Source organism: Lygodium microphyllum, chromosome 20, assembly GCF_053477565.2.
Source record: "Lygodium microphyllum isolate KBCC chromosome 20, Lygodium_microphyllum_v1.1.10, whole genome shotgun sequence".
Classification (NCBI taxonomy): domain Eukaryota; kingdom Viridiplantae; phylum Streptophyta; class Polypodiopsida; order Schizaeales; family Lygodiaceae; genus Lygodium; species Lygodium microphyllum.
In genome coordinates, this window is record NC_141154.1 from 46,950,964 (window position 1) to 46,972,085 (window position 21,122).

Below are 21,122 nucleotides of genomic sequence, written 5' to 3' on the forward strand. Positions count from 1 at the left end.
CCATATTTCTTAAATTTTGAACAAAAATGAGTTGTGGATTACTTGAAGATAGACTGCATAAATAGAGAGAGTTCTTGTTCATTAAGAGTCATGCATACACATATAATTTGGTATATCACAAAAATTAGAATGAGGTTTTCTTGAGAAATACATTGGTTAAGAGGAGTTGTATGATTGATATTACGGTTCTCAAGTAATTCATAGATTCATATAGAATATACTTGATCAAGGAAATTCTTCATCTTCATATTCATCTAGAAATGTGAGATTGTGACTGTGATTGTGAAAAAGAGTAAGATCAGGATCCCTTATCATGTACATGACATAAGCTTGGGGGTGATTGAGAGTTTCAACCTCCATATTGGAGTGTATGTTGTGATGTTCCACTACCCTACTCTAAACTTGATAAAAAATGATATAGATTTCTCTTGTTCCATATTTTCTTCACATGTATTTTTATTCAGTTCAATCGACTACATGATTTATCATGATTATGAAGGGGTCATGTTGTAGACCATGACCACACTACTGTCCAAACATGAAATCAATACCATAGGTATTTAGTCAGGTATAGAAATCATTTTGTGAAAGAATTACAATGGATTAAAAAATTAATGTTAAATCCATACTATGACAACATAATTGATGCATAGCACTCATAATCACATTAAATATTCCACACATATACATCATTATAGGAGAAAATATACTATATAAAGTTCATGTACTTTTATAGTACAAATTTTTCATAGGAGGTAGCATTAGTATACAGTGCAAATTTGCCAACAAGAGGCAATACTCGCATGTTATGGATTACTTTTGAGTCCCGAAGAAATGTTATGGAATTTGATTTATTGATTTTTATTATAGATTCTATCTATTTTTCTCATAATCTATGATGTATTGTGCAAAGACATGTATACCATACTAGTCACATTATGCTTGATAGATAGATTGAAGGATACTAATGCATTTTTCTATGGTAAGTATATAAATAAATAGACTTAAAAGAAATTATTATTTTGGAGTACACACTTTAATATGTGAAATTAATGTGCTTTTTAGCCTATAAAAATATTACTAGAAATAAATTATTTTGTATGTGCATATTAGCACAAGGATATTGGGTGCCCATATATGCAATATATTTATTTTGATGTAGTTATTAGAGAGGACAAACTATTATTTTTGTAAAGCTATTAGAATAGGATGTGTTTTGATTTATTTTCATAAAATTAATTCATGCAACATGAGAAAAAGAAAGAACTCAAAAACTATGCTTTCAATGTATTTTGAGTATGAGAGCTTAATTCAATAATATAAATAAATGTATGGGAGAGGTACTTACCCATGCATGGAGGAGATTACATGCAATCTTGTGTCATGAAAAATTTGAAGTTTTTTGTTCTTGTGTTATTTATTCTCTTCTTATTTTCTCTTGATTATTGGTTATTGCAAGGTAAAGACAAGCACTAGTTCCGTTATACTTAATAGATAGATGAAAGGATACTAATGTGTTTGGTGTTATGGTGAGCATATAATTAAATGAAGGTAAGTGAAATTAATCATTTGAAGTGCATGTTTTAATGCATAAAATTTAGGTGTTTGACACTATGAAAAAATATTATTAAAAATAAAATATTTTATATGCACTTATTAGTATAAGAACTTTACATGTGCATATGTGTAATATATTTATTTTGATGTAATTAATTTAAAATAAAAAATATAATTTTTAAAAAGCTATAAGAATAGAGTGTGTTTTTATTTATTTGCAAAAAATCAAGTCATGCAAGGTGAGAAAAAGTAAGAACTCAAAAAATAATGCTTTCAACATATTTTGAGCACAAAAGCTTAATTCAATATTATAAATACATGTATGGGATAGGCTCACACATGCATGGGGGAAGATTGGACCCAATTTTATATCATGTAAAATTTGGAGTTTTTTTCTCTTGTGCTATTCATTCTCTTCTTATTTTCTCTTAGTTATTGCTTATTACAAGGTGAAATCAAGTAATAGAAGCAATGGGACTAATGCATATCTCAATGAGTGTCTGCCATGGAAACTTAGAAAAAATATCTTATCCTAGTCTAAAGTGAATATTGATGAAGCTCCTTGAATGCTTGCTGTGATACCACTTGAAAGATGGAGTAGAAGTGAGAGCATAAGTAGAAGGAGGAGAGCAGCAAGAGCTATGGAGGTTAATGATGCCAAGAGGCATATTCCAGGGTGGATTCCCTGAGGAACTATTTATTTTCCGAGGCTCATACACAAGGAGGATTCCTCGTGCGAGAAGTTGACGAGGATGCCGGTCCTTCACGATTAGAGGATACAAGAGGGGATTCTTCACTGCTAGGAACATGCCTTTGTTGTTAGTTCATCGCGAGACAACCTATAGAGCCCATTCGTTCCAGGACTTCACGCGAGATGGCAAGTGATTGGAAGTTCTTGATCTTAGCTTGACTCTAATACCACTGGTGCCCAGATCGGATATTGTATGCGTGCGTACTGAATGCCGAAAGGTCCCCCAAGAACAAAGAACTCTACAAACCTTCTTAATTGCAAGTAAAAAGCAAAAGGAAATTTGCACGACATGAGACAAAAAGATCAATTGGGTGCAATCTCCCCCCATGCCTTGTGTGAGCGCTTCACAAGGCATGTATTTATAGATTTATTTATCTTCAAGCTCAAAATTATCCTAGTTTACAAATAGCATGATTTTGCTTTTTTGTATGCGGTTGTCCAATTATGGAGTAAGGCGTTTGGGCATTCAAAAGTTGGGCTGTGCCCAAATACAAATATCAAATAATGAAATATTTAACTGAGCACCTATGGGCATACAAGATAATAAATGTTTTGTTAAGCGCTTTAATAAATAAGTGCACTTAAATAAATATTGCCGCCATGCCTTTAGTGATAAGGCACGTGCCCATTAAAAATAGTAATTCTTCTAGGCATTTGGATTCACGTCATCGCCCGGTGCTACCCAACGCCACCGCCACCTACTCTACACCAAGAGGCATATTCCATGATGGATTCCATGAGGAACTATTCATTTGCCAAGGCTCATACACAATGACGATTCCTCCTGCAAGAAATTGACGAGGACGCATGTCCTTTTCAGGTGCCAGATTAATTTAATGTGCACCTGGGTGATTCCATAGAGGGTGATTTCGTAAAATACATATTAAATTAATTCATGTTTACGAGTTTAGAGTGGGCACTCGAGCTAAATTAAGGTTAGGACATAGTTCCAACCTATTTAAATATTTTCTAACTGAAGACCGCTAGATATTCACTTTTGTTGAGTTTTATTTAATTATTTTCTAACAATTGTAAATGCTTCAGTTGATGTGTAGAGCAGGCGGCAGTGGCATTGGGTAGCACCAGGCAATGGCGTGAATCCAAATGCCTAGAAGAATTAGTATTTTTGATGGGTGCGCACCTTATCACTTTAAAGACGTGACGCCAATATTTATTTAAGCATGCTTATTTATTAAAGCACTTGACAAAAAAATTATTATCTTGTATGCACATAGGCGCTCAATTAAATATTTCATTCTTTGATATTTGTATTTGTACAAAGTTGGACTTTTGGACGCCTAAACACCTTACTCTATAATTGAGCAAACGCATACAAAAAAGCAAAAGCATGCTATCTATAAACTAGGCTATTTTTTAGCTTGAAGATAAATAAATCCATAAATACATGCCTTGTGAAGCACTCACAAAAGACATGGGGGGAGATCACACCCAATTTTGTCTCATGTCGTGCAAATTCCCTTTTACTTTTTACTTGCAATTAAGAATGTTTGTAGAGTAGAGCATCCGATTTGTGCACTAGTTAAAGCAAGAGAGAGTAGAATGGTGTGTGAAAAATCCAATAGTCATAATGTGTAACTTGGCGTTTCATATTCTATTGCCATAGAAAGAATAAAGAATAAATTAATAGTAATGGATGACCACCATATGCATCATAAAAGTGTGTAAATAATAAGTATAAGTAAATATAGGCAACTAGGCACATGTGGTCTTTAATCCCTAAGAGTATGTGCTCAAGCCTATATAATCAACTCTCTCTCCAATCCTATTGTACAAGATAGTTTCAAATCTTCCTTCAAGATCTCATTGAGATAACTTAGCCATGTGCTTGAGCTTATATCAATGCTCTCTTTTTTAGATATCTTTGAGGGTAGAGCTTGGCTATGTACTCAAGCTTTTATTAACTCTTCAAAATCTATTTGAGGTAAAGTTTGGCCTATTGTTAAGATAGTTTCACCTCTCTCTTGAAGCTCCATTAGATAGAGCTTGACCATATGCTTATCAAGCTTGGTCTTATGGGAAAGATAGTTTCAACCCTCCCTTTGGGATACCCTTGTGGGAATGCTTGGCCATGTATCTAAGCTCAACTCCAAAAATCGTTTTTATCTTAGCCAACTCTCTTTGAGATTGAGCTTGGCCATGTTTAGTGTTGAGCCTTTTCTTTCATATATATACTAGACATTGACATGGCCAATTAGGTGTTTGATTTGCTATATGAATTTTTACTAATCTTGCATATTTATAGGTATGTCTTGCTATCATAGTAAAAGACTATTATCTTATTTTTATTGATTACCTTTTATTAAGGAGGAGACAAAGATCATTTGCTATTAGACAATGAGGAAGTTGGTTTTGGTTCTCTATGTTCAACTTGTCCAAATGCATGTTGTGATGGATCAAATATTGGATGGGAAATTGATGTATGATAATGAATGTATGTTTTAAGAGTTTTGTGATTACTCTTTCTTATTTAAATATGAGAGACTTGAAACATGTTGTGTGGATGGCTCTTGTTGGCATGAACATAGTAGTTGATAAGGAGAGCACTCCAATTTCAGTACCTCTAGTGTAAAATGGTGAACAAAAAAAATCAATGTGGTGTTACTTAGAAATTGGGTAGCTTCTATATGTGTATAGAAAATAAACCCTCTAATGCTAGAATATTCATTGATACTATATCACTTGTCTAACTACAAGAAGATACTTTTAGGATTTCTGAGTCCTAGAATAATAAGGGTGTCACCTTGTGGCATGACAATAAGGTTCACAAACACCATGTAGATATCAAACTATTTGTACACCCTGATAATGCTATACATTTTTTATCGCTTAGGAGATAATTCTATTGGGGTGTCATTGAGTACACTTTCGTAGAGGATCTCAGAATAACTCACATGTTGTGATTAGCATCGATGTGGTTAAATCATTGATTAATCAAGTGACTCTATTGGATGGTAATCCACTATGGTATTGCTCTTTGGACCAACCACATGAAAATTATTCAAGTAGTACTTTGGCCAATGGAATCTAAAATATGCTTCTAATAAACTATTATTTAAGAAAAGAAACTATGCTTTCATTAAGAGGGTTCCAAAAGACAAGGCCCCAACAGCTCCTAGCATACATACTTCAATGACTTTAGTGCCACATATGTTTACTATCGATTGTTGCTTTAATAGATGTTACCAACATGCAAGTTGTGACAATGATGCAAATATGCCAACAAATTTTGGGTCTAAACTTTGAATCTTGAATTAATTATGTGTATGACATGTTCTCCACTACATGGCACCATGACACTATAGAAAATGTCAAGTATGATTTTAGAGTATATGGTGGCATATGGTATGTTGCAAGGCATGATCTATAGTGCATGGTTTTCCCAAGTCAAGTTTTATCATTATAGAAATAAATTTGAGATTAGAGAAAGATGCTATGTCCATGGAAATACATAGAGACTTTAGTGAATTCAAACACTTGTGGACATGGCAAGATAAATCCTTATAGAGTTTGTTGAAAGTAATGGAGAATATATTTCAAATAGAAGTAGTATATTGCTTGATGGAGAGAGGAAGATTCAATTAATTATTTTGGGCACATATAAGTAGGTTGATATTTTAGGTGAGGTAAACTCATGACTAAAAAACATAAGGTTACAAAGAAGGAAATTCAAAGTTAAAATTCAATAGAATTTGAAATAAAGAATATTGACATGTGGCATTGAGCAAGTCTAGTCACTTTTCTAAATGCATTATCTATAGCTCTTTCAAAGATCAACTAGAGGCCGCAAAGGATATCCAAGAGAGACAATGAATTTCTATAAATAGATAACTTCATATGGCACAATCATTAAGTTGCAAGAATCTTTACTACACATGGCCTAAATACTCTAAGGCTTAACTAGAAAAGTGTGTGTATCATCCATGACAAGATGGACTAGAAGAAGATAACAATCCCTAGACTAACTCAAGTTCTACAGATTTTGTCTCAGCATGGAACTCCAAAATCACTTTTTGGAGAAATCACTCATAACCCTGCAGAAGATCACTATGGGCACTTTGTGTTGAATGGTTTATGGACTCTTGAACCTAATCTCACAATTAGATCTAATGCATTCTTTTTACATAGCTTCCTACACAAAATCATTGTAATTCTATTGTGTATATGAGTGGATATTGGCCAAATGAGATGCTATGCCATCAATACGAATGGTGATTGGTATCAAGAAAAATCAATAACTAGGGAGTACTTCCTAAGCTTCGTAAAATTTTATTACTAAAAATGGAAAATTGTGCATGAAGAACAAGAATCGGTACATGGTTGCATATATCTTGCATATTATTGCAAAGGAAGTCTTTTAAATAGTGTATCTTGGATTTTTGATGGTGGATGATACATAGGAGGATGTAGATACAATGTCTAGGTGACATTAAGAAGCATGGGGAATTAAAACAATATAAGTGTTTCCACATTTAATGGAGATACTACAAGCATCTACACCATTAGCTCCAACCCTATTTCTACTCTCGCAAGTTTCCGAAATTAAGAATTTTGTTGATGGATATCTCTGTGATGGATATGAAGCCTTTGTTGGCCACTCAAAACCACTCTAGTTTTACTTTTTTATGCAAGGAAATATTCTAGTCATGCAATAAAAAAGTGCACCAAAAAATTGTCAATGGGATTCCTAAGAAGGGATGTAAATAGCTATCAAAGAAGGATAACCTTAGTAATTCGATGCTTCCCAATGGACGTCCTAGTTTATTAATAATAATTGATTTTATTAAATTTGACAAGTTATTTATATCTAGGAAAAAGGATTGATTATATGAGGTTTTTGGAGAGCATAAGAAAGGGTGATGATATCCCTTTATATTTTAAACATGTCATTAACTATTGGGACATTTGTGATCAAAGAGTTCAAGAGGCCTATTACTCAAACAAATCAGATTTGGCATTGTATGTAGACATCTACTACTGACCAAGCATATGCCAAGTAGACAGTATTTGTATTGCATTTAAAAATGGAGTTTAGATAAAAGAGAAAGAATACCTAGGATTTGAGCAATGGAATGATCACTACTATGGGCCATGCTCCTTGAAACCAAACCAAGAATTCAAGCCATGTATTGATGTGCACCATTTATATCATTCAGCTTGTTGATGCTCAGTCAAATGTTAAGGTACAGAGGACATCACAAACTATCAAAAGTTTTTCATCCAATATTGGAAACCATCCCCAAAAGGAAAGGGTATGACTAATGTAGAGGCTTATCATGATTGTTGGAATAAGTATTGGATGGTGAACAAGGCAGACTGAAAGATATAGGCACATGTTGATTCAATTGTTTGGACATGGAAACCAAATCAATGGGCTTAACACAAAATAGGAAAGATATCAAAGGATGCATGTGAGAAGGCACAATCAAGCATATCGTTGTAATGACATTTAAGAGGACACACTAGACATTACAAGGTAAGTAACCATCCAACTCAAATAAAATTATATTGAAACTTTATTAAATTTAGTTTTTATGTTTTTGGTTGCAGGTTCTATGTGATCTACTTGTTTGGGAAGACCTCACATATAGAACCCAAAATTAGTACTAAAGATTGATTGGAAGAAGTTCTAATGGTGTTTCAAAATACTACCCATTCTCAAGATTTATTATTCGATTCAATCAATGGACTTGCTAAAATTAACGGTCCAACTTATTTGTATAATATCATCATGTCAACATCACGGTAAATAAAAATATCAACCTTAATTTAGTGGGTACCCATCATTGCCACTTCAGTCTTTATTCTTTCAGTGACATTTGAATAAGGGAAGGCCAATCACACATTGTGATTATTGGAATTCCCACATATAGTGTCTCTCTCTCTTACTCTCTTGCTCCATTCTCCATAGCTCTTGCTTTGCTCTTTCTTCCACTTGTGTGGTTCCACTTAGGCTCTATCTTTCAATAAGTATCTGATCGAACCATTTGAGGAGCTTCTTCATCCTTTTCTTTAGCCTAAATTCAAAGCTTCAACTCAAGGCTTCATGGCAACCATTGTTTCTTCCTCTTGAGGTTTGCATTGAGTCTTTCCTTCTTTAGGCTTGTTTTAACTTTCTTCCTGCTTGTTGAGGAGCTTCCCAAGACTTAGTTGAGCCTTGTTGAGTGCTTATTGAGTTGAAAAGTAGTCAATTTATCTATTTTGAGTAGATAAAGAGCATGGTATAGAAGTTATGGATAGATATGAGAACTTGATAACACTATCGTATTTTGGCCATAAATTTTATATGCAAAATCAAATTTGGGCCTTCTATAGCTAGAAACAAAGAGCGGGATGAGAGCTTTAGATCTAGGCACTTAAAGAGTTGATTTAATGTAGTTATTCTCTATTTTATGAAAAGTAGAAGAAATTGGATTTAGATAGCAAACAATAAACTCCATGATGCATGTTTGATGGTTTGGAGATGCTATTTTGATGCCCACATGGTATGGTTATACATTTGGAAATAATTTGAGCTTCAACTAGCTCGAATTTCCTTTTAGTATTATGATAATAGGGTAGCAAGAATTTATAATTGAAAATCTAATGCCTAATGCTCATTGATGCTTTACGAGATACTCAGTGGATGTACCACTACTTTGATTGTTATTTATACTTCCTGATATGTTCTGGTATGCTTTGAGCTAAGATTTGGGTTTCTTTACCACTACAAGGATATGAGGATATACGGACGGCGATTTACGACATGAAATAGCGGCGTCGCTATTAGCAACGCAAATGCGAGGCTAATAGTGACGCAAATAGTGATGGTACAAAGACAAAAAAAACGCGAGCCGAAACCCAAGTGCGTTATTTTGCGTGCATTCATGAAAGAGAGAGCAAATGGGAGAGCGAGAGGGAGAGTGAAGATCTTGCATTTTAGAGGGAGAGAAAGAGAGAAAGAGGGAGAAAGAAGGCTTCTCACCGCCGCCCCACCGTTCGCGAAGAAGAGGAGGAGGTGTACGGAGGGCGAAGAGGAGCCGCTGGCGCGAAGAGGAGCTGCCAAACCCTTCTTCGAGCCTTTACGTGAGTGTACTATCCATTCTTGCTTTGCTTTTGTGTTTTCTCTCTCTCTTTTACTTGTTTTTGGTATAATTCGTGTGTATTGAGAGAGGGAGAGGAAATGAGAGAGAAAGAGGGGGAGAGGGATAGGGAGAGGGAGGAAATGGGAGAGGGAGAGGGAGGGAGAGGAAATGAGAGAGGGAGAGAGAGAGGGAGAGGGAGGAAATGAGAGAGGGAGAGGGAGAGAGAGAGGGAGGGAGGGAAACATTAAACATAATAGGGAAATAGAGAAAGAGAGGGAGGGAGAGGAAATGAGAGAGGGAGAGGGAGAGGGAGAGGGAAACATTAAACAAGAGGGAAACATTCAATATAATAGGGAAAGAGAGAGAGAGAGGAAGAGAGAAAAAACATTAAACATAATAGGGAAAGAGAGAAAGGGAGGGAGAGGAAATGAGAGAGGGAGAGGAAGGGAAAATCATTAATTATAATAGGGGAAGAGAGAAAGAGAGTAAGAGGGAGAGGGAGAGGGAGGAAGAGGAAATGAGAGAGGGAGAGGAAGAGAGAAAAGGAAATGAGAGAGGGATAAGAGAGAGAAAAAACATTAAACATAATAGGGAAAAAGAGAAAGAGAGGGTGAGGGTGAGGGAGGGAGAAGAAATGAGGGAGGGAGAGGAAATGAGAGAGGGAGAGTAGAGAGAAAAATAAATGAGAGAGGGAAAGGAGAGAGAAAAAAGAGACAAAAAACACTAAACTTAATAGGGAAAGAGAGAAAGAGAGGGAGAGGAAATGAGAGAGGAAGAGGAAGAGAGAAAAGGAAATGAGAAAAGGAGAGGAGAGAGAAAAAATATTAATCATAATAGGGAAAGAGAGAAAGAGAGAGAGAGGGTGAGGGAGGGAGAATAAATGAGAGAGGGAGAGGAAGAGAGCAAAAGGAAATGAAAGAGGGAGAGGAGAGAGAAAAAGAGAGAAAAAACATTAAACATAATAGGAAAAGAGAGAAAGAGAGGGAGAGGGTGAGGGTGAGGGTGAGGGAGGGAGAGGAAATAAGAGAGGGAGAGGAAGAGAGAAAAGGAAATAAGAGAGAGAAAAAGAGAGAAAAAACATTAAACCTAATAGGGAAAGAGAGAAAGAGAGGGAGAGGGTGAGGGTAAGGGAGGGAGAGGAAAAGAGAGAGGGAGAGTAGAGAGAAAAAAAATTAGAGAGGGAGAGGAGAGAGAAAAAGAGAGAAAAAACATTAAACCTAATAGGGAAAGAGGGGAAGAGAGGGTGAGGGTGAGGGAGGGAGAGGAAATGAGAGAGGAAGAGGAAGAGAGAAAATGAAATTGTTATTGTTTGTTATTGTTGTTGTAGTAGTAGTAGTTTTTTTTTTCTTGTTTTTTGTTGTTTAGTTTTTTTGTTTTTTGTTGTTATTGTAGTAGTAGTAGTAGAAGTTTTTTCTTCTTTTCTTGTTTATTGTTGTTGTAGTAATAGTAGTTTTCTTTTCTTCTTTTCTTGTTTATTATAGTGGTAGTGGTAGTCGTAGTGGTAGTCATAGTCGTGGTTGTGGTTGTGGTCGTTGTTTTTCTTCTTTTCTTGTTTATTATACTGATAGTGGTAGTGGTAGTGGTAGTCATGGGTCGTGGTCGTTAAAGAGAATGAGAGAGGGGGAGGAAGAGAAAAAAGAAGAAGGAACGAGAGAGAGGGAATAAACATACAACATAATAAAGAAAGAGAAAAAGAGAGAGAGATGGAAGGAGAGGAGATAATGAATGAATAAAAAACAAAGAGAGGGCGAGGTCCGGTGAGGTCCGATGCAACACCACGAGACGGAAAATACTCTAACATATATACGTTAATTTGTGGGTGGGTGGGTGGAGACTTTACATACGTTAATTTTTGCTGAGTTACAAGAGAAGAAATCCCTTCTCAAACAATTTAAGAAAGAAAAAAAGAATGATAACAAAAACAAATTGTTTGTCATAACGTAGACAAAATGGAAAACGATGAAGGTCTTATTGTTTAAGATCACGAGGCGTATCTTAATCAACATGTCCCATGTCCTTGCTCTCAATGCAAGCTAGCAATTAGATGAAAACGTCGATTGTCTATAGAACACATACGACGCTTTGGCGAGTTTCAATCTAAGATCATTGATTAGGTGATCTTGGATTTTCAGCAAACGGTAAGAAAAGTTAATATCAATCATGCATTGTACTCGCAAGCTAAGCAGCCACCTCACTCAACTCATCAACTATAGAAGACTCCATCGAGTCTTTCACACACAAAGAGTGGTAAACGCCTTCCATAGTATCCTTACAAGCAACCTCATAAGAAATTGAAGAAACTTTCACCTCTACATCATCACGAATAACATCTTCACAATACAATAATTTTGGGTCTAAAACCCCAACCAAAGACTCCTCAACTACCAAATCCCCAACTACCTCCTCACAAATACCTTTCAAGTCTATTTTCTTGATTTTAAACCCCTCTTCCCTCAAATTCTCAATCCTTTTTAAAGCCTTACTCAAATTCTCTCTCACATCCTCATTAATGTCACTCTCAATATCCTCAAAACCCCAATCAGAATCATCACAAACAACATCAAAACCTTTAGGATAACTCAAAGAAACTAAAAGACTATCAAATGAAGTTTTCTCTTTGACATTGTTGCCTAAACCAACCAAACAATTATCCACACACCTATAAAGAAGCATGAGGTTAGGTCTACTCAAAACAACATCATCAACATCACAAACAAAAGCCTCTTCAGGGCTATTCAAACCATCAACAACCAACTCACAAGACTCAACTGAGTCAACAACACCAATACCAGAATCACAACAAGAGTCAGAACCCAAAACCTCAATACTCCCTTGATAATCAAACTCACAATAAATCTCCACAAATTCATTAGGCAACAAATTCAAATCCTCAACTTCATCTTGAAAACTTACAGTTTCTAAGCCCTCCGCCTCATGGTCTTCTAACAAACTCAAAAATTCATCCTCTATTCTCTCTTCATCTTTCAAGCAATCAGATCCTTCTATACTATCACCAAGGAAAACAAGCTCACTCTCTAAATTGTCTTTACTCTCTGCAACATTGCCATGACTATAAAAACTTTCATCACACCTTCCCTCATCAGAAATATCAAAACTTTCTTGACTCTCATCCTCTTCCAAAGAACATGAGAACTCTTGGTCCTTAAAACAATCTGGTCTCTCATTTTCTTCTTTACAACTCAGATCCAACTCTAGCTCATCTTTATAGTCCTCAAGCTCTAAAGTATCATTTTCTTCTTTACAACTCAGATCCAACTCTAGCTCATCTTTATAGTCCTCAAGCTCCAAAGTATCATCAGTTGATCCCTCTTCTTTAGTTAAATCACTAATCACTGAACTAGAAGTATCCATGGTCAATGGGTATGAATTCACACTCCTAGACTCTTCACTCCAATCAGTCAAACAAGTATTTTTCTCCTCAACCATCCTAGGGAGTTTCTCCTCACAGACTTGAATTGATTTCTCACAAGTCAACTCATCTCTCCTAAACAGAGAATATAGTATACCTCTCTCAGGATAGGCATAACTAACTTTTTTCTCCTCAAAAACTTTTCTCTCAACTCGCCTTGAACTCAACCTTTCCCTTGGTTCATCAAACCCTAACTCTTTTTTTCTTTTGGTCTTCCTCTCTTGATATTGAGATATCTTCACGACTTCCTCAAAAGTCTTAGGGTTTTTTACCTCTAATTTCACTCTCCAATCTTCTAATTTTAACCCATTTACAAAATACATTATCTTCAACATAACTGGGGCTATCTCACCTTCTAACAATGTTAAACTCCATCAATTCCACAATCTTTCAAACTCCCTAGCAAAATCCTCAACACACTGATCATCTTTTTGAACACAAGTTTCTATTTTTGCCCATATCTCACATTGACTTTCCCTTTTTTTAAACCTAGATAGAAATGCATTTTTAATGGTCTCATAGTCCAAATTTTGTCTCCTAAATTTCAAGCTTCTCTCAAAGTCAAGCAACCAATTTCGTGCTTCTCCCTGCAATTGATATCTAAAAATCTGGAGTTTATCCTCAAACACCATATTGGGGAATATGGAAAATTCAAATAAGTATGGGGCACGTGGTCAAATCTTTGGATTTGTCATAACTTGAACACTGTAACTCCAAATCGAGTGCTCTATAGCTCAATAGATTCCATTTTTCAAGTAGTTTTCAATGATAGGTCACATAATATGGTTTTGAGAAACTTATGGGCATGTTATCCCGGTGCCACCTTTTTGGTATTCAAAAAGTGGGAATTGGGAGATTCCCAAACTCACTAATATTGTGTTCTCAAGATTAGTCACTCTCTCTATTAAACAACACAGCTCTTTTTTTTCTAAAAATCTTTCGGGATCTTCAGTATGATTACCATGGAACTCAAGAAAATTATCAACCATTTTCAGCAATTACAAGAAATCAAAACAAACTCACATTCAAAATAACAACAATGTCAATTTCGGCACTCCTCAGCGGGGGCACCAAAAAAGAGATGTTACGCGAGCGGTGATCGAGAGCAAGCCTCACTCACAACCCATATAACGAGATGTTAAGGAGTGCCGGTTAGGGTAATTGACTTTGTCGGATACATAATACAACACAAAAATTTAAATGTTTTGACAGACACCACACGAACCAGATATGAAAAACAAAACAATAAAGAACTGCCTCTTGTAGCTCAAACAACTAAAACCCTAATTCGGGTAGAGCATCACAAAACCACAACTCAACAAAAAAAAATCCAACAATTTGAAACCAAACCAAGTGAAAATATTCTCATACCTTAACAACCATGATCTGATGCTCGGCGCTTTGACATCCAAAGGCTCCACTTTCAAATTAGCATGACAAGAGCTCACTCTAGCATGCAACCCTCCTCTCTCCTCTCTCACAAAATACAATTGTAATCAAGGGGGAAGGCCCTTAACTCTTCAATCTCATCTCCTTATATAGTTTTCTATCCACACTCACACACAATAGACTTTTTTCTTTCAGCTTTTGGCTTTTGCTTTTCTACTACTTTTCACTATTTTCGTTTTTTCTTCCCTATGCCTGTTTGCAACTTGTTTAGATCATAACTTCGTCATTTGAACTCCGAATATAGTTGTTCGGGTACTTAAAACGATCGAAACACATCTGTTCGACAAGTTATCGCGGGAAGAATTACGAAAATCTATCAAAAATGGATAAAAATACTGATTTTCGTAAATCGCATCATTTTTCTCCATCTTTTATCTTGGACGACTTATTCCCTTCCTTGTGGCCTATTGTTATTGTAATTGCACACACTTTCACCACACATGTCCTCTTTTCCTTCAAGAAATACTCTTGACGATGTAAAACATACGATCTTTTCCTTTGATCATTGAGTATTCAAAATAAATATTCTTTGGATATAAACCTGTTTTTTATGTAGTGTGCCCTAGCAGATATATGGTTTTTTGAAATGAACTCCGTGCCAATCATTCATGATTTGGAAAAATATGCAATATTGGATCCATGATATGCAATCAATCAATTCATGCTACACACAAAAATAATGTATGCATTGAAGAAATTGTGCCTAGTCTATCTACATGTGATCGTGCGTCATGCAAAATGCAAAAAAAAATTCTTGTTAATTTAAAATTCCTTATCCTCACCTCTCAACTCTCATTAAAAAAATAGCAATCTCCGTTCCACCCATCCAAAATCTCACAATCACTCTAGAAAATAATGGTCCTCAAGATGACCAAATAAGAACAACCCATCTCAACACCATATTGGGGAATATGGGAATTTCCCATAAGTTTGGGACACGTGGTCAAATCTTTGGATTTGTCATATCTTGAATACTATAACTCCAAATCAAGCGCTCTAAAGTTCAATAGATTCCATTTTTCAAGCGCTTTCCAATGATATGTCACATCATATGGTTTTGAGAAACTTATGGACATGTTATCCGGGTGCCACCTTTTTAGTATTCAAAAAATGGGAATTGGGAGTCCCAAACTCACTAATATTGTGTTTCTCACAATTGACGGCGTCCTTCATGACCCTCTAAACTCACCCAACCTCCTTACACACTCAACCAAAGGTTCCTAACTTTGTGATGAGCATCCCAAATATTGTGCATACAAGAAATGTGCGTGCTCAATGAGGTGCTCTCTCATGTGCGCCTGCATCTAAAATTTACTGTATATAGCTGTAGCGAATCTCATGCCATGCTAGTGCTCAATGATGGTGCAAAGCGTGCATAATCCCAACCCATGGCATGAAAGTATTTGATAGGAACATGAGACGACCCCCGAGTACAGTGCATCAAGTAGTGCAACGTGAAGTGCTCGTGAATCCATTATCCCTGTGATGTGCAAAAATCTCGACAAGAAAACATACCTAGCTCCTCAATGTTCAGTAGCTATTGACAAACACAAGCTTCATCCTGTTCAAATAAATACCAAGCTCGACCAAGGCTATCAAGTTTCACACTCAACAAAATGATAGAAGCAAATCCTAAGCTAGACAAACACAAGAAATCCAATTATGATACAATAAAACAAACAGTCATGTAAACAACTAAGCTAGTAGAAATCAAACCTAACTACAATTTGACTAGGGATTTTCAGTTTTCACAAAAACACTTGACATCGTAATGATGCACGACATGTTTTACGAAAGCTTGGCATGGACTACAATAGCATCCATGCATGTATCAATGATTGCATACTGTTTTGAGGAGAATACGAGACTATGGAGACATGTTCAAAGTGTGGTGCTCATAGATATCGACAGGACTTGCAAGGGCAAACCATCCCTCAAAAAGTTCTTAGATACTTTTTGCTTATCCCCCGCATAAACCACATGTTTCGTATGTCCGCATCGTGAGCTTGACAATGTGGCGTGTGCAGAATAGGTCCACAGATGGAGTTCAACGAATATCAGCAGATTCATGCGCATGGAGCCACATTGACTCTACCTTTCCAAGCTTTGCCCGAGAGCCAAGGAATCTTTGGCTCAGTCTTGTAATGGGTGGCGTGAACCCATTCGGTCTGCGCTCAACTTCTTACAGTGTGTGGCCTATAGTCCTTGTCAACTACAATATCCCTCCATGGCTTTCTACAAAGAAAGGGCATCTCATCCTTAGCTTACTCGTACTAGTGTATATTTCACAATGGCTACCAATGGTGGATCCAGAAAACAAAATGCTATGGTCGCTGAAGGACGATGATAGAATGACCAGACATGTGGTGGTTGGAAATGGGGTAGAAAAAAGAATGGATGCTACAATGGAGGAGAAGGTTGCACCATGCCTCTATGGAGACGTGGCTCGCCGAGTACTAGCAAGATAGGCAAGATCGAGAGGAAGCATGATCTGAATTTCGACGTAGTATGCACCATCGACCGATTCGATATCCCGAGGGCATGGAGAAATGTCGCGGTTCATATCAATGCGATATTTGCATGGAGCTTTGGTCGCAGCGTCTTGCGAAGGGACGGAGGTCTCAATCGAGGAGTGGGAATTCTCGAGGGGATGTAGTCTAAAGGTGATGACGTGTTTAGGATTTTTAGAATCTATATTTTATATGCGACAACTAATTTGAGTATTTCAATGTACAATACAAAATATATAGTGCAGCGCGGTCGCGCGGACGACATTTTCGCGTGGAGCATATTGACAAAATGCGCTCCACAATAAACTGTGGTATCATGGCAAGGTTCGAGCGAGCCGATGATGAGCAACAGATCCAAACACGGTTATAGATGAGATGGAGTATTTTGGAAACTTGCAAAGTATTATTATGGTGGATTACAGTAGCGTCTCCATGATACTATTCAATATGCAGTGGTTCAAAGTGGTACTTGAAGGAGCTGGAGCAATAGTTCGACAAGGTCCATCTGGATTTCTTGAAATAGATTTCGAAAAAAAATGGACGGATTTGCACGAAACCTTTGTGTTGCCGGCCCATTGTGAACAGGTGCATGAACTCATTTGTTTGTTAATTATATTACGACATGGTACATGTCACAATAGTTTAATCTCTCTTGTACGTGTTTGTGAATATCTAATCTTCTATCCAAACCCCCGACAACCTCGATGGTGGTATGTTATACCTTCAGCTCCCCGAAGTGCGAGAGTATATGATCAAATTGATGTTCCGAGCATAGATGAGGACAATATGCAAATAAAGGGGTTGACATTGCAAGGGGTGGAGGCCACCGAAAGCTTGGAGCATGTAGAGGAGCCAGCATCGGGTAACAATGATGGAAATACAGGAGTCCAAGAATTCTTTGAGAACGAGATGGACTCATCCTTTTGTGGTGACATATCTATCGACCTTCTAGTGTATGCGGAGTTGTGTCAGGAGATTGACATGGGACCATAGGATACTTCATACTTGGAGCATCCACTTACTCAATTCGTTGACTATCGCTTATAAGGATACATAAGATATGCATTTTAAGTGAGATAATTGTTTTAGAATTTATATTACCGTGCTTTGTATGATTTAAATTGATTGTACTAACATCATTTTTTATCTGTGCAGGTGACCTTTTTGGATACTTAGATAATCAGGATGAGTCGAGGGATGAGCGATTGGGAGTTGCAGGACATCTTCACGCGTATGTCTCCAAATCAGATGGCGAGATTCAGAGATATAGTGGACTAGGAGTTGTCTCGGACATCGTCAGGCTGCTCTATTAGATCTACTTCGGCGCGATCAGATGCTTCAGCTTCGATCAAACGAGGTCGACACTCCCAACTTGGGCCAGAGGGAGGGAGTGCTTCAGGGTCAGGGCGATGCTGCAGAGATACGGAGGCAGTGAGCCCACAGTCAGCACGGGATATAGGTGCTACTCCTCGCTCTCGTGGCGGTTCCAGGGAGCGTGGCTCAGGTGGTTGTTGTGGAGGCACAGACGCGGTGTCTCCGTCTCGTTGTTCTGCTATAGTTGCATTACCTCTAGGATTTGTCACACCTGTGGAGGCATCTATTTCAGCTACTCTAGCTTTTGCTCAGTGGTTCTGTAGTGTGGCACCCCTATGGGTGCTACACCGATAGATACTACCCTGATCGGTACACCAAATATACAGGGGTCTCCTGGATATGCCTAGGAGTATGGTCCCAGCAGGTGGGAGAGGACCCATCTTAGGCATACCCCAGAGGGATATGCCTATCTTATCGATGATAGGTCAGGAGCCATCATCATGAATGATGAGGGGAGGAGGGTGATGGCTCACATGAGAGAGTTGTGCCAATAAGTTTTTCGGCACAAACATCTTAGATCATTGGAAAAACATACCGGAGGGGAGTAAGGACTACATAGTAGCATCCTTGCATGAGGAGTTTCCGGTTCCAGCCACAGCAAATAGATTTACTATGGGCTGGATGATGGACTGCATGGGTGAATATATGTCACATAGACGATCGGACTCACGCAAGGCACTCAAGAGTGGGCTGCAAAGCCCGAGTGGCTAACGCGGAAGATTGGCGCTGAGTGAGGGATGAGGCTGCAGATTCTTCAGGACGTTGGAGTCAACAGTGTGAGGCGGCGAGGGCGTGACTAGAGGCCGGAGTGGTCCATCATCTTGGGAGTGGCGCGGACACATGACATATCTAGAGGACTTTGTAAGTTTTTCTTTTGTTTTGCTTGCTTATTTTTTTGCACTATCCTTTGTATTGACAATCATGTTTCTAACAGTTAGTATTTTGTTTTCTTTGCAGCACTCCATTACAAATCGTGATCCGACCGGCCTTGAGACTCAATATACAGAGAGGCACGGTCTCACTGCATTGATCGACCGATTGTATAGATGTGGCGGCCCTGTAAGTCACTCATCTTTCTTATCCGTAGTTACCATGTTTAATTATAATGCATTATTGTATGGTGGACTGATGTGTAGTTGTTTATTTTTTTGCAAAGTCCATTCAATGCTCCTTTGCGGCGGGACGAGCTTTAGGATGGCGAGGATATATAGCTCGCCCTTGGATCCCTGGAGCTCACACACCCTTCTTTTTTGGTCACCCGATATGTGTAGACATTTTCTATGTAGTAGTGATATCTTGCCATGATTGTACCAATTGCTTTCATTATGCGATCACGTATTTATTTCATGTATTAGTGTTATGATTTAAGTACACTTTGTTTTTATTTACACGAGTATTGTACACAGTGCATAAACTATTTTGTATGGGCCATTGCCCTGCCACAAAAATATTTTTTTCCTTGTTATCGTCGCTATTAGTGTTGCAAAATTACCTGCACGCGTCGTTATTAGCATCGCAGAGCGTCGTTATCAGCGTCGTTATTTGACGAAAATAGCGACGTTGATAACGATGCTAATACCAACTGTTCTATGGCGTCTCCAATAACGATGCTTTTTGCGACGACGGGGGCAAATTTCTTTATTTGCATTTTCGTCACTTTTAATGTCAGTATAAGGCCTATATCTTGTATTGTACATTGATCGTGGATCTACTTACATGCCTTGGTTACTTCAATGGCTTGTACAATTATGAGCTTGAAGAATATATTAGGTTTTATACTCTAGCTTATGCTTCATGTATCTTGGATACTCACATATCATGTACTTGATGCTTTGAGCTAGCAATGCTCATTTGGCATTCCATTTTGTTGGAGTGGGAGCTACTTGTGCTACTTTGGATGTTCCATAGAGTTTGGGATTTACATAGTTGAGCTTGAGCTTACTTTCACTGAGACCATGGGACACTTCATGTGCATGCTCTCTTGGTATGTATTGGATGTAATTACCCTATACTAAGCTAATTTGATCACTTACTTTGGACCTCACACCTATGTCCCTAAAACTTAGTGTGTTGTAAGTGATACTTATATACTTCTAGATTATGTATTGAGTTTTTCTTAGTGGGTTATGCATCTGGTAATTCTATTGTCTTTACCTTGAGATCTCTTATGTGCATGATGTCTATGCCTAGTGCATGTCTAGTTATTGACACATTGCAGTTGTGACAGCTTTAAATGCAAGTTGTTTCTGGTCTTTCTTTCTTGGTTGTTGATAGTTGGTTGTTTGTATATTGTTGCAATTTATTATTGTAGTATATCATTTCAAGTTTATGCATTCTATCTAAGGGCAGTCACTTTGATTTGATAGTTACTTCATTACAGTTTGTGGATAGCTCAACATTTTGGTAGTTTCACTTGCTTCTATGATCTTGAATTATACTTTTATCTCTTGGATTATGGTTGGTGGATCAAATCACAGTACTATCTTTAATATTCAGAAGTTCGATGGTACATATTATTGAGATTGAGAGAGGCAGAGACAGAGTGAAGACCAAGCATACTCTCTCCTTCTTCCATTCATTATCACCTATTCATACACATAGAATAAGTGTATACAATAGTACTAAGGTCCGTAGGACCATTCACACTGGGTCTAAGACCACCGACTTATTTAATGTCCCACACTTGCTGATACAGCTGGACAAGGCTAATGTCGGTCATACATACTAACACGAGAATAATATGAGCTTGATATTCTAACACTCCCCCTCAAGCTCAAATCATCTGATGAACTCCAAGTAGCTGTCTAAAACTACTAAATTTATCTTTACCCAAAGACTTGGTAAAGATATCTGCAACTTGTTCATCAGTCTTGACATGCATAAGATCTACTCTCCCTGCGAACCATCTCTATGATAAAATGGTAGTGTACCTCTATGTGTTTTGTCCTGGCATGGTATACTAGATTCAT